An 11,439-nucleotide genomic window follows, 5' to 3' on the forward strand; every position below is an offset into this window, starting at 1 on the left:
CGCGCGTAAATCTCGCCCCAAGCGAATGCCACCGGGGCTCCCCGCTCCGCCGCGGCTGTAAAACTCCGCGAACCTAGGCGCGTCTCTCGCACCACGCGTGGTGTTCATGCGGGGCGCGCGTGTGCGGGAGCGCGCTGGGGTTCGTCATCGGTGACACGTGACATGCGAGGACGCGGTGTGGAGATATGGGGGTCGGGTGCGAGTGCGTGTGTGTCTGTGCGTGTGTGTATCTGTGCGTCGACCTAGCCCAGCAGCTGTAGCTGCACCAGCAGTAGCAACAGCTGTAGCTGCAGCAGCAGCAGCTGTAGCTGCAGCAGCAGTATCAGCAGCTGTAGCTGCAGCAGCAGTAGTAGCAGCAGTAGCTGTAGCAGCAGTAGCTGCAGCTGTAGCTGCAGCAGCAGTAGAAGCAGCTGTAGCTGCAGCAGTAGTAGCAGCAGTAGTAACAGCTGTAGCTGCAGCAGCAGTAGCCTGTGCGTGTGTGTATCTGTGCGTGTGTGCGTGTGTGTCTGTCCGTGTGTGTCTGTGCGTGTGTGTCTGTGCGTGTGTGTCTGTCCGTGTGTATCTGTGCGTGTGTGTATGTCCGTGTGTGTGTCTGTGCGTGTGTGTCTGTGCGTGTGTATCTGTGTGTGTGTGTCTGTGCGTGTGTGTCTGTGCGTGTGTATCTGTGTGTGTGTCTGTGCGTGTGTGTCTGTGCGTGTGTGTCTGCGCGTGTGTGTCTGTGCGTGTGTGTCTGTCCGTGTGTGTCTGTGCGTGTGTGTCTGTGCGTGTGTGTCTGCGCGTGTGTGTCTGTGCGTGTGTGTCTGTCCGTGTGTGTCTGTGCGTGTGTATCTGTGTGTGTGTGTGTCTGTGCGTGTGTGTCTGTGCGTGTGTATCTGTGCGTGTGTGTCTGTGCGTGTGTGTCTGCGCGTGTGTGTCTGTGCGTGTGTGTCTGTGCGTGTGTGTCTGTCCGTGTGTGTCTGTGCGTGTGTGTCTGGGCTAGGTCGACTCGGCCTCAAATGAGTACCTGGCGCGGTGTGTGAACATCGCCACCGGGGAGACAAAGGCGGCCGGGCGTGGTTCTGGCCACTCACCACCTCGTGTGCCGTGCCGTCCTTCATAGGTGCTCGCTAACAGCACTTGCCCCTACAGTCTGTAAAGGCTACACGGGCGATCTTTGTCTTTGTCTGAGCAGTCACCGCGTGCCCCCGAGTGGCTTCTGTTTGGCCGTATAGATGGGGGAGGATAAACGGGTGGGTGGGTGAGTTGGTGGGTGGGTGGATTGGTGGGTGGGTGAGTTGGTGGGTGGGTGAGTTAGTTGGTGGGTGAGTTGGTTGGTGTATGGGTGAGTTGGTTGGTGTATGGGTGAGTTGGTTGGTGGGTGGGTGAGTTGGTTGGTGGGTGGGTGAGTTAGTGGGTGGGTGAGTTGGTGGGTGGGTGAGTTGCTGGGTGGGTGGATGAGTTGGTGGATGGGTGAGTTGGTGGGTTGTTGGGTGAGTTGGTTGGTGGGTGAGTTGGTGGGTGGGTGAGTTGGGTGGTGGGTGGGTGGATGAGCTGGTGGGTGGGTGAGTTGTTGGGTGGGTGAGTTGGTGGGTGGGTGAGTTGGTTGGTGGTTGGGTGGATGAGTTGGTGGGTGATTTGGTGGGTGGGTGATTTGGTGGGTGGGTGACTGGCACGGGATGTGGAGACGCGACATTGCCCATCGTCATCCTCTTCTCCCCCACCCCTCCCCCGGGTCGATACAATTCATAGCAACTTTGTTGTGTGTGGACGTCAACAGCGAGTTGTCCTCTGAATATAGGGTGGTCCCCGCCATAAGCATGTGGAATTTCCACCACGGACTCAGAAGCTGTAAACGGGAGACGTTAAAGCAGAACTTCACTCGGTGCGTATTCATTGAGTCCGTGGGCCAGAGCAAAAAAGAAACATGGTATCACCCTGCCACGGTCGCAGCTGATCTCCAGAGGCACCCAATGATGCATCTGGATGAGCAGAGCTCGGGAAGTGATTGGTGACCTCGCTCATTTCCAACGACGGTGATCGCACAATTCATCGGCACTGGCCATACGCGGATGAATAGAAACGGCGTCTTCTTCTTCTTCGTCCGTGCTTAGTTTGTTGTCCTTCCCCCCCCCACCGCACCTCCGATTAGCGCGGGTGTGTGGCTACGCGCGGTGCGAAAGAAGTTCAACGTTTCGTGCAGAGAGCAAATAATGACGATTTGCATTGAGGTGGTTTTGAGCCAGATGATCGCGTCCAGGTGTAGAGCGAGCGGTGCTTCCTCCTTACTTGTTGAACGGGGCAGTGCCGGATGAAGCGAAGTGCAGGGCCGGTAGCATTTGTTGTTGTTGTTATAAAGGGGCCATAAATAAAAAAAAAGAACACGTAAATATTAAAACACATACATTTTTAACTGGTATAGCAAAGTAATTGTATTATTTCATCTGCTGTACAGCCAGATAATACGACAAATCGCTAACCTTAAACACCCAGTCGTTCGTAAAAGTTGAAGGCGGTATAGTACTATAGTAATAGAGCAAGTGTAGAATCACTGAACCGGAATTGATAGCTTGAAAGCATTTAGCGCTGGGCCCTTGAAAGTGCGGGGCCCGTAGCTACATATGGTGCTACTTTTGCTACTACGATAATCCGACACTGGAACGGGGCATTGAGTCGACGTCCTAAACGTTCCATGGTTCTGTTCAAAGTGGTGATGGCAGTCGCCGCAACACTGATCGGAGAGCGTCTGTAATGTCTCTCATTTGCGCATCGCCGCCAACACCACCACCATCAATGTCGTCGTCAGGTATAACCGCACCCGCTACTGCCATGTGGTGGTTTGTACCGACGGGAACCATTGAAGTTAAGACACTTTAGGTGGTAACGGCGAGTGAAAACTTCTGGCCCTGGGCTCGTGGACTAATGTACGTGCGCGCGCGTGCGCGTGCATGTGTATCTTTGTCTTTTTGTGTGTTTGTGCGTGTGTGTGTTTGCGTGTTTGTGTGCGTGTGCGCGTATGTGTGTGTACGGAGCGGTAGTGTAGCGGTTAGCGCGTTGCGCTTTGAAACCGGCGACCCGGGTTCAATTCCCGCTGAGGGCCACCACCAGTGACGATTATCTGAACCGGTCCTGGACCTCTCCTAGGTCGACTCAGCCTTAAATGAGTATCTGGTGAGGTGTGTAAATATCGCCACTGGGGAAACAAAGGCGGTCGGGCGTGGTGCTGGTCACCCACCCCCTCGTGTACCGTTCCGGCCTTCATAGGTGCTCGCTAACAGCACTTGCCCCTAAAGTCTGCTAAGGCTATACGGGGGATCTTTGTCTTGTGTGTGTGTGTGCTGTTCGTCCGTGTACGGACGTCCGTTTGTGCTTTTCGTGGCACATTGAGGGAAGAGATTACTCTTGCGCCACGCTAGCCCGCGCGTGCCAGTTGGCGGCTGTGTATTTTTGGCGGAGAGTGTGTGGGGAGACGGAGCCTCACCCCCCCAAACTCCGTGTTGTCAGTCTCTCTCTAATAATGAAACTACTAATGGTAATCGTACCACTGTTACAAATGATCCGTGCATCGCGTTTTGCTGGCTGGCTGCTGACGGGCTCCGCTCCAACACCCCGCACAATCAGCGGCTGCGGTGCTGTTGCCACCGCGGCTAGCTTGTGGGTAAACTCGGCTGAACTGGGATCCTTCCGTATTAAACAAAATGCACATTGAGTTGAAGCGGCGGAAGAAGCCCCGAAGATCAATAACAACAACAATAACAACAACAATAACAACAACAAGAGGCTGCTTACAGCTAAGAGGTGTAAGTAGTTTTAATGCGGAAGGGCTGACGGCGTTTTATTCTAAAGATCACAAAGACTTCATTTTTCCCATCTTTTGAATATCTCCCCAATTAGGTTCGTTCTCTCTGCCTCGGATGCAGAAAAGCTGGCCCATGCCTTCATCTCATCTCGTAGTAGACGATTGTAATGTCTTAACTCCCTGGCGTAGCTAAGAAGGTGCTGATCAACTTGCACCATGTCCAGAATGCGGCTGCTAGGGTGTTAACCAGAACGCCTTCTTCACATCGTATTACACCCGTGTTGGCCTCCCTGCACTGGCTTCCAGTTTCACATAGAATACACTTTTAAAATCCTATTGTTAACTTACAAAGCAGTAAAGCATCTTGCCCCAGCCTACATCGTTGACATGCTGCACCCCCATGTGTCCCCTCAAGGTCCCTAAGATTTGGGCATGATGCAGATCTTCTCTCTGAATTCCCAGGTCGACGCTTCGGTCTATGGGTGACCGAATTTTTTTTTCCATGTGTAACCCCCAGGCTATAGAACGCTCTTCCGCGGGATATCAGGGATATCTCACAGTCTGTGGCGCATTTTTATAAATGTGCCTTAAAACCTATTGATACGTTTCCGCTTATTACACTTTTATTTCATTTAGTACATTATTCTTAAAATATATTGTTGTTATTTTTATGCGGAGTGTCTACTGCTGCTGCTGCTGTGTCCTGTACAACGCTTTGAGATCCTTGATGAAAAGCCGCTAATATGAACGTAATTATTTTTTTTTAATTTCATTTTCAAATTGCTCAAAGTTTCAATCCAAGTCGTGCCCCTATTCAATGCCATTCTTTCGCCAGAATATTCTGTCGACCCTTATAAAATATATGTGAAAAAACCCCGACCATACATGATTATTCTTATTATCTTGCCATTGTATTATTATATTAAACTCCAGGCTTCTCGTGCTCCCACGCACAGGCGAGCATGGCTAGAAGAGTGTGGACATGGCAGCTCTCTCTTTAAACTAGATTCATGATTGTCTTGGTGTCTCGCTCTGTGTGTCTCTGTGTGTGTCTCTCTCTGCATGTGTGTCTGTCTATGTTGTCTCCGTGTCTGTGTTTTGTCTCTCTCTCAAATTTAGCAATCTTTGGAAGAACGTAATCAACCAGGTGGGGTGTTGACTGTTGTGTTAGCCGACTCTGTGTTCTATTGCATTATATTTCTAAGTTTACTGTTTGTTTGTTTTTCTCATTCATTCTTACCTGATGGTGGTTGCTTGTGTTGCAATCGAAACGTCGCATTCTATTTTCATTTAATTGTATTTTCTACGTGACTTTACCGAAATAACCTAAGAGTGTCTCTCTTTAGTTTCCTTTGCGGAGCACAACCGGTTCCTGAAGAGCCATGTTGATGATGATGATGATAATAATATAGTACTGTGTTTGCAGTTATTCACCAAACGGCCGAGAATTCCACGATGTTTATTTTTTCACCAAGCCCCTGCCGCTATTTGAGATGATGCAGTGTGAGTGCGTGCCACTACCTCTCTCTGTGTTTTTTTTTTACTTTCTGTACGGATCTTTCGCACCATAAGTAGCCAACCGTCCTAATCGGAGGTACCGCGGGAAGGACCGCAAACTAAACTCAAAGAAATGAGTTTTCAATCGAGATTTAAAAGTACAGAACGCGGCTTCCAAATATCGGAAGGAAGAGCGCGTTCCAGACGGCCGCGGAAGCAGCGCATCTGAAAGCGCGCGACGCGGTGACCGCCGCCTGTGTTCGATGGCTCGTCAAAAACCACCACCACCGCCGCCGCCGTTACTGCTGCTGCTGCGAGGATGAACGGAGTTGGCGTGATGGTGGTATATGCCCCTTGACGAGATCGGCAGCAAGGTGGGAGTGTGTGCTTCACTTGTGGATATTACGTGGAGAGCGGTCGTGCAGTCAAAGGCTATACGGGGCGGGGGGGGGTCTTTGTCTTTGTAGTGCAGCGTTCAGTGCCTTACGGGGCAGGCAACCGCGAACTCGACTCCCGCTCACGGTCAACACCAGTGGTGACGGTTTTCTGAACCGGTCCTGGGCCTCCCCTAGGTCGACTCGGCCTCAAATTATTAGTACCGACGTGTGAACGAAGGCAGCTGGGCGTGATGCAGGCCACCCCAGCCCCACCTCGTGTGCCGTGCCCCAAAAGTCAATTTAAGATCTTTGTGTGTGCGTGTTGTGAATGTGAGCGAGGACAGTGCGAGTTCGATTCATAGCCACGTCAAATATCGGTGGCGATTGATCTCTGAACGGTGATGGGGGGGGGGGGGTGTCTGGGTGTGTTGGAATTCTAATGGGTCTTATTATGCACGGACCACAACACGCTTTTTCAACATCAAAGGTGGTGACGATGAACGGTGTTATTTTGCACGCTGCCTTTCGCTTCTCGGAACTCCCAATAACCGGGGTAAGTGAGGAGCGTTGGGAAGAATTGGTTCATCATCATCAACAACAGCAGCAGCAACAGCCACGCTCAATCCCAGGAATTCACTCCTCTAACCATCCACGTTTACTGGACTTCATCGGGTCTACTGGACATCTGAACTACTGGACATCTTGTGAAAACGCGCTTTATAGCTCATCGGATTTCTCCAAGGTAATTAAAGATTCTGATTCGATACACTGCTGGATGGTGCCCCCCCCCCCACTCCCTCACGCTAGACGTTTTCGTCAATTCTCACCTCTCTGAGACGCAACGATATTCGGAGCAACTTTCACACGGGTTGGATTTGCTCACGCCATCTCCTGCGACGCACGAGACCCACCCCCCACTCGGACGCGTTACATTTCGCTTGGCTGCCACTCCACTTGATTCGGAATCGGAATCTTTATTTGGATCTGCAGGAGAAATCCGATGAGCTATAAAGCTCCCCCTCCCACACACATGCCCCAGTGTGGGCGGGTCAGCAAGGTTACAAATGAAAACAATACAACAACAAACGATAGGAGTGCAAACTAATCTCGAAAATGAGAAGTTCGTCACTTAAATGTAAGTAAATCATAAATAAATATATTTCAATTAAAGTCAAATTTATCAAGCTTGGGCAAAGCAGCAAACATAACAACGCAGTCCCAGACCGTTACGGTGGCTAGGAGATGTTAACTACCTCGCCTAGTTTACAAGGGACATGGGTTCGATCTCGACCCTGACGCCTGCTGCTGTATATTTGGAGTTTGCGTGTCTTGCTCTCTCATCATCATCATGGTGGCTAGGATATGTTAACTACTTCGTCTGGTATGTAAGAAGCCGTGGGTTCGATCCCAGACCCTGGCGCTGCTGCTGTATATTTGGAGTTTGCGTGTCACGCTCTCTCATCATCATCACGGTGGCTAGGATATGTTAACTACTTCGTCTGGTATGCAAGAAGTCGTGGGTTCGATCCCAGACCCTGGCGCCTGCTGTATATTTGGAGTTTTGCGTGTTTTTTTAATCTCCGTGGTCGCATGCATTTTTCTCCGGGTTCTCCGGTTTTTTTCCCCCCTCCACATTTAGAATCAACATCAACGCGTTTTAGAATAGTTTGGCTGCTGCTATATACATTTCCACGTGGAGATGATGATGATTATGATGAGCCGCCACTGCGTTGAGGGCTATCATTTGTGATAGCCAGGGACGCTTCTAGAAACCCCCGTCTCTACAAAGCTCCGTTGGGGGCCTTACACCTGGTCGAATAAAAAATAAAGTTTTTAGTTTTTAATTGCCACGTGGCCATTGGGTCCTCCATCCCTTGGGAGACGTGACGTGTCCTTACCAAGCCCCCCCCCCCCCCAAACCCACTGAGGTTCTCTCGACGTTTTGAATTATGTCATTAACCCTAGGTATGTTCTTTAATCCATGCGCTCATCTTTCTGTCTCTTCGTGTAATTACAAAGCGTGTGTGTCCCGTGCTTTGAACTCTCTGGGATCTTTCTTTTAAAAGATATATATTAAAAAAATCGACTTTGTTTTTGTGGTTAGAGGCAACGTGATGGGAGAGGTTTTTCGTGCCAAAAACATATTCCCGTCATTGCACCACCCAACACGATTGTGATGTTTACACGCAATGTTGTTATTGTGGTTGTTATTAATACTATTATGTGTACGTGGCCCAATGTGCTGATACTATTCTGACCGATACAGCGCCTCCTCCTCCCCCGAGCGGGTGGATTAAGACTTTTCACGACTGGACTTGTTAATGTCTTAAGATCCGACACCCTCGACGACGTTTCGCGCAAGCGGCTTTAGTCGGGAGGTGAATTGTGGGCATCGAGTGAGGCTGCTTCTGCCGCGGCCGACGGGACGCCAAAAAAAAAGTAGCCACTCCTGAAACGCCGAATATGAATCTTGGTTTCGGATGCGAGAACCCGACCTCGGGAAGTCTTTTGCATTTAGTTCCAAGACCATCGGCGGTTTACAAAACCATGCAAGACGAGAACAATCGAGACAGACGCTACAAACGGAGGAGTAGGAGCAGCAGCACGATCCTGTGCATTCATCTTGAAATGAATTTGTATTGCGTGTGCGACCGCTGCGTGGCGTGGCTGTCGGCTACGAATCCGGCGACCCGATTTTCGGCTTCCCGCTCACGTCAGCCAACACCAGCGACGAGTCTCTGAGCCATACTCCCCTAGGTCGACTCGGCCTCAAATGAGTATACTCTGTGCGATGTGCAAAAGCATCGCCCCTTGGGAGACAAAGGCGGCCGGGCGTGGTTGCTGGCCACCCGCCTCCCGCTCACTGCCGTGTTCCGGTGCCGGCCTTCACAATCTGTGCTACTCGCTCACAGGACTTGCCCCAATAGTCGGTTAAGGCTATACACGGGGTGGGGGGTGGGGGGGAGCTTTGTCTTTTGTGTCTCTCTCAGTCCCGGGCGCTTGGCATGCCGTGACTTGTCCCCAGTACTGTCAGCTGTGCGTGAGAGCGAGAGAGAGCCCCTTCCAAAATTAGGGTGTTTCAGATCCTACCGTGCATTCTCATTCATAATCAAACAGCCGTTCCCGACCCGGCAATTTAATTTTAAATCCACACTCATCGCCCATTACGCACGGAACCTTTCCGCCTTCCTTTCGCAGCATCTGTGTGCGCGTCCAACTTCCTGCGCGCCGTACGTGGCCAACCGTGCTGATGGCAGGCGTAGGGCCAATTGGGACGTTCCGAAAATTTGGGACGCGCCCCAAACGTGTGTGACGCGGGTGTCAATAAAGTTACGCCAATCGCGTTGCACAGATGACTGGTGATCTTATAAGACGGGGGGTTGCGAGGTGGGGTTATAATCAGGTGAGAATGATAAACATCAAGTTGGATTTGGGGGAGGGGGGGGTCAAGCGGCGTGACTCTGGATGTTCCGATGTCGCTCGCCGCTGGTGTTGGCCGTGGTCGGAAATGGAACTCTGGTTGCCGTGTCCCGAACGGCAATGCAAACAACCACTGCGCCACCACTCCGCCACCCAACTAGTCACGACTGAGCGCGCGTATAGGTTAAGAGAGACCTACGTGCTATGCAGAAGGGCCATTGACCGAAACGTCGCCCGTTATACATGTTCTCCTTTCGAAGGCAGTGGGATTGACGTGTGTCTGTGTGTATAGGGCAGTGTAGCGGGTTTGCTGCGCTACGATCCCGCACAACCCGGGTTCGATTCCCGCTCACGGTCGAAACACCAGTGACGATTTATGCCGGCCGGTCCTGGGCCTCCACTGGGTCGACTCTGCCCAAAATGAGTACTGTACCTTAGTGCGGTGTGTAAACGTCGCCAGGCAGGCAAAGGCGGCCGGGCGTGGTGCTCCCAAACAGCACTTGCCCCAACCGACCATTGAAGGCTATACTGAGGATCTTTGTCTTTGTATATGCCGTCATTTTGCGCTGCGCGCTCGGTACTCAGAAAGTAACTCGACCGAGTTCGATTCCCAGCCGCGGCTCACGTCAGTGGCGAGTGATTTTTTATTTTGTATCTGTCCCACCCCCCCCAACCCCCCTTTCTTCTTTCTCCGTTACACCCCCCCCCCACGCTCACCAACTGACCAGCGCGGTGAAGTATGGTCACACAAGCCTGCGTGGGCCCGACACGGTCGTGGGGAAGTAGCGTCAGCAGTCATCCAGCAGTGGATGTGCGACGGAGAGCCGTGGTGTTGTTTTGTTTGATGCAAGGCCGTAGCCATGGTGTCAACATTGGGGGGGACCAAATCTTCCAGGGGGTCTGCCCCCCCCACAGAAAAAAATCAAAATTTGAAAACGAATTTCCTGCCTAAAATATATATTTAAAAAATTTACTAACCCTATTATGCATTGTCTTTGAGCTATACGCCTTATGGCGTCGTCTGGTCGAGCACCAATTGGGTCGAGGCTCAAAAGAAAGCCGTCCCTTGGTGTGGACCAATCAGCTTCAAGGACAATGCCACATATATTATCATAGTATGTTTTTTTGTTTGAATTTTGACTGCAGGTATTGTGGTTAATGCAGAGATGAATCCTTGTAAAAAGGTTTCAGTTTTGTTGCCAGAAAAAAGGGGGAAACCCCTATTTTTACATGGGATGGACTTTTAATTTATTTTTACAATAATGTCTAATATTGTATTGTATTACATTGCTCTGTTTTTACTTTTTTACCTTTTCTTGTTTCATTGTATGTAATGGCAGAGATTAGGGATTAGTAAAGCACAACCATAACCACAATCATATAAACATACATCAATTTTATAGCAATATATTGGGGGGGGGGGCATTTTGAGCATGTTTGAATATTGGGTGTGTCCCCCCCCCTCCCAATATATTATAATTTCGGCCTTGGTTTGATGCGCACCGTGATCAACGTGCGGCTATCGCGGGCGGGCGGGGGTGGTGGTGGATTGAGTTCCGTGCTTTTGAGTTTACAGCGCCGCCCACAGACACTCGTCCGACTCTCCGGCAAAATTCAAAGGCCTCTTTACCTTTGTTTCGTGGTCGGGGTAGGGTGGTGAGGGTCGTCAAACTTTTCAAAGAAGAAGAAATCAAATGTTTTTGTGTCTGTGTCTGCGCGTGTGATGCAGATGACGGAACACGGACTTTGACTTAACATAAACAATCACGGGACCTCCCTTGCCAGTATCAAAATATAAGAATAGATTGTATCCCTTTCTGGCAATAAAACGGTCGTGTGAAATCTATTCTCATACTTTGATACCGACAAGGGAGGTCTCGTGATGTAGCTACTCACCCAGAGCTCTCATAGTCCTGATAGTGGCATTGTCTTTGTGCTGTTCGCCTTTTGGCGTTGTCCTCTGGTCTCCCATTGTTTGAGACGAGGCTCCAAAGAAAGCTGTCTCTGGTTGTGTACCAATACTGTTTCAAAGACAATGCATCATGTACTGTCAGGGCATGTTTTTATTGTTTGCATGTTCACCACAAAGTATAATACAGATATGATTCCTTGCAAAATAATTCAGTTTGGTGTTTTAACTTTTCAACACAACTGTTTTATTGCCAGAAAGGGTAAACCATATGTGGGGGGGGGGGGGGGGGTGTTGGGGGGTGTTGGGGGTCTTGTCCTCTCGCCCTATCGACTGCGGGCAGTGAATCGGCGGGGTGAGCCGAGCGAGCCCTGGACTCTTGCTGATGAGACGCAGAGATGTCAATACCTGCGGGTCTGCTCGCTGCTGAAGCAATGTTGCTGACACAACTCCTACTCCAG

The sequence above is a fragment of the Petromyzon marinus genome, chromosome 19 (genome assembly GCF_048934315.1).
Source record: "Petromyzon marinus isolate PM22_M1 ecotype Great Lakes invasive population chromosome 19, UKy_Petmar_22M1.pri1.0, whole genome shotgun sequence".
Taxonomy (NCBI): domain Eukaryota; kingdom Metazoa; phylum Chordata; class Hyperoartia; order Petromyzontiformes; family Petromyzontidae; genus Petromyzon; species Petromyzon marinus.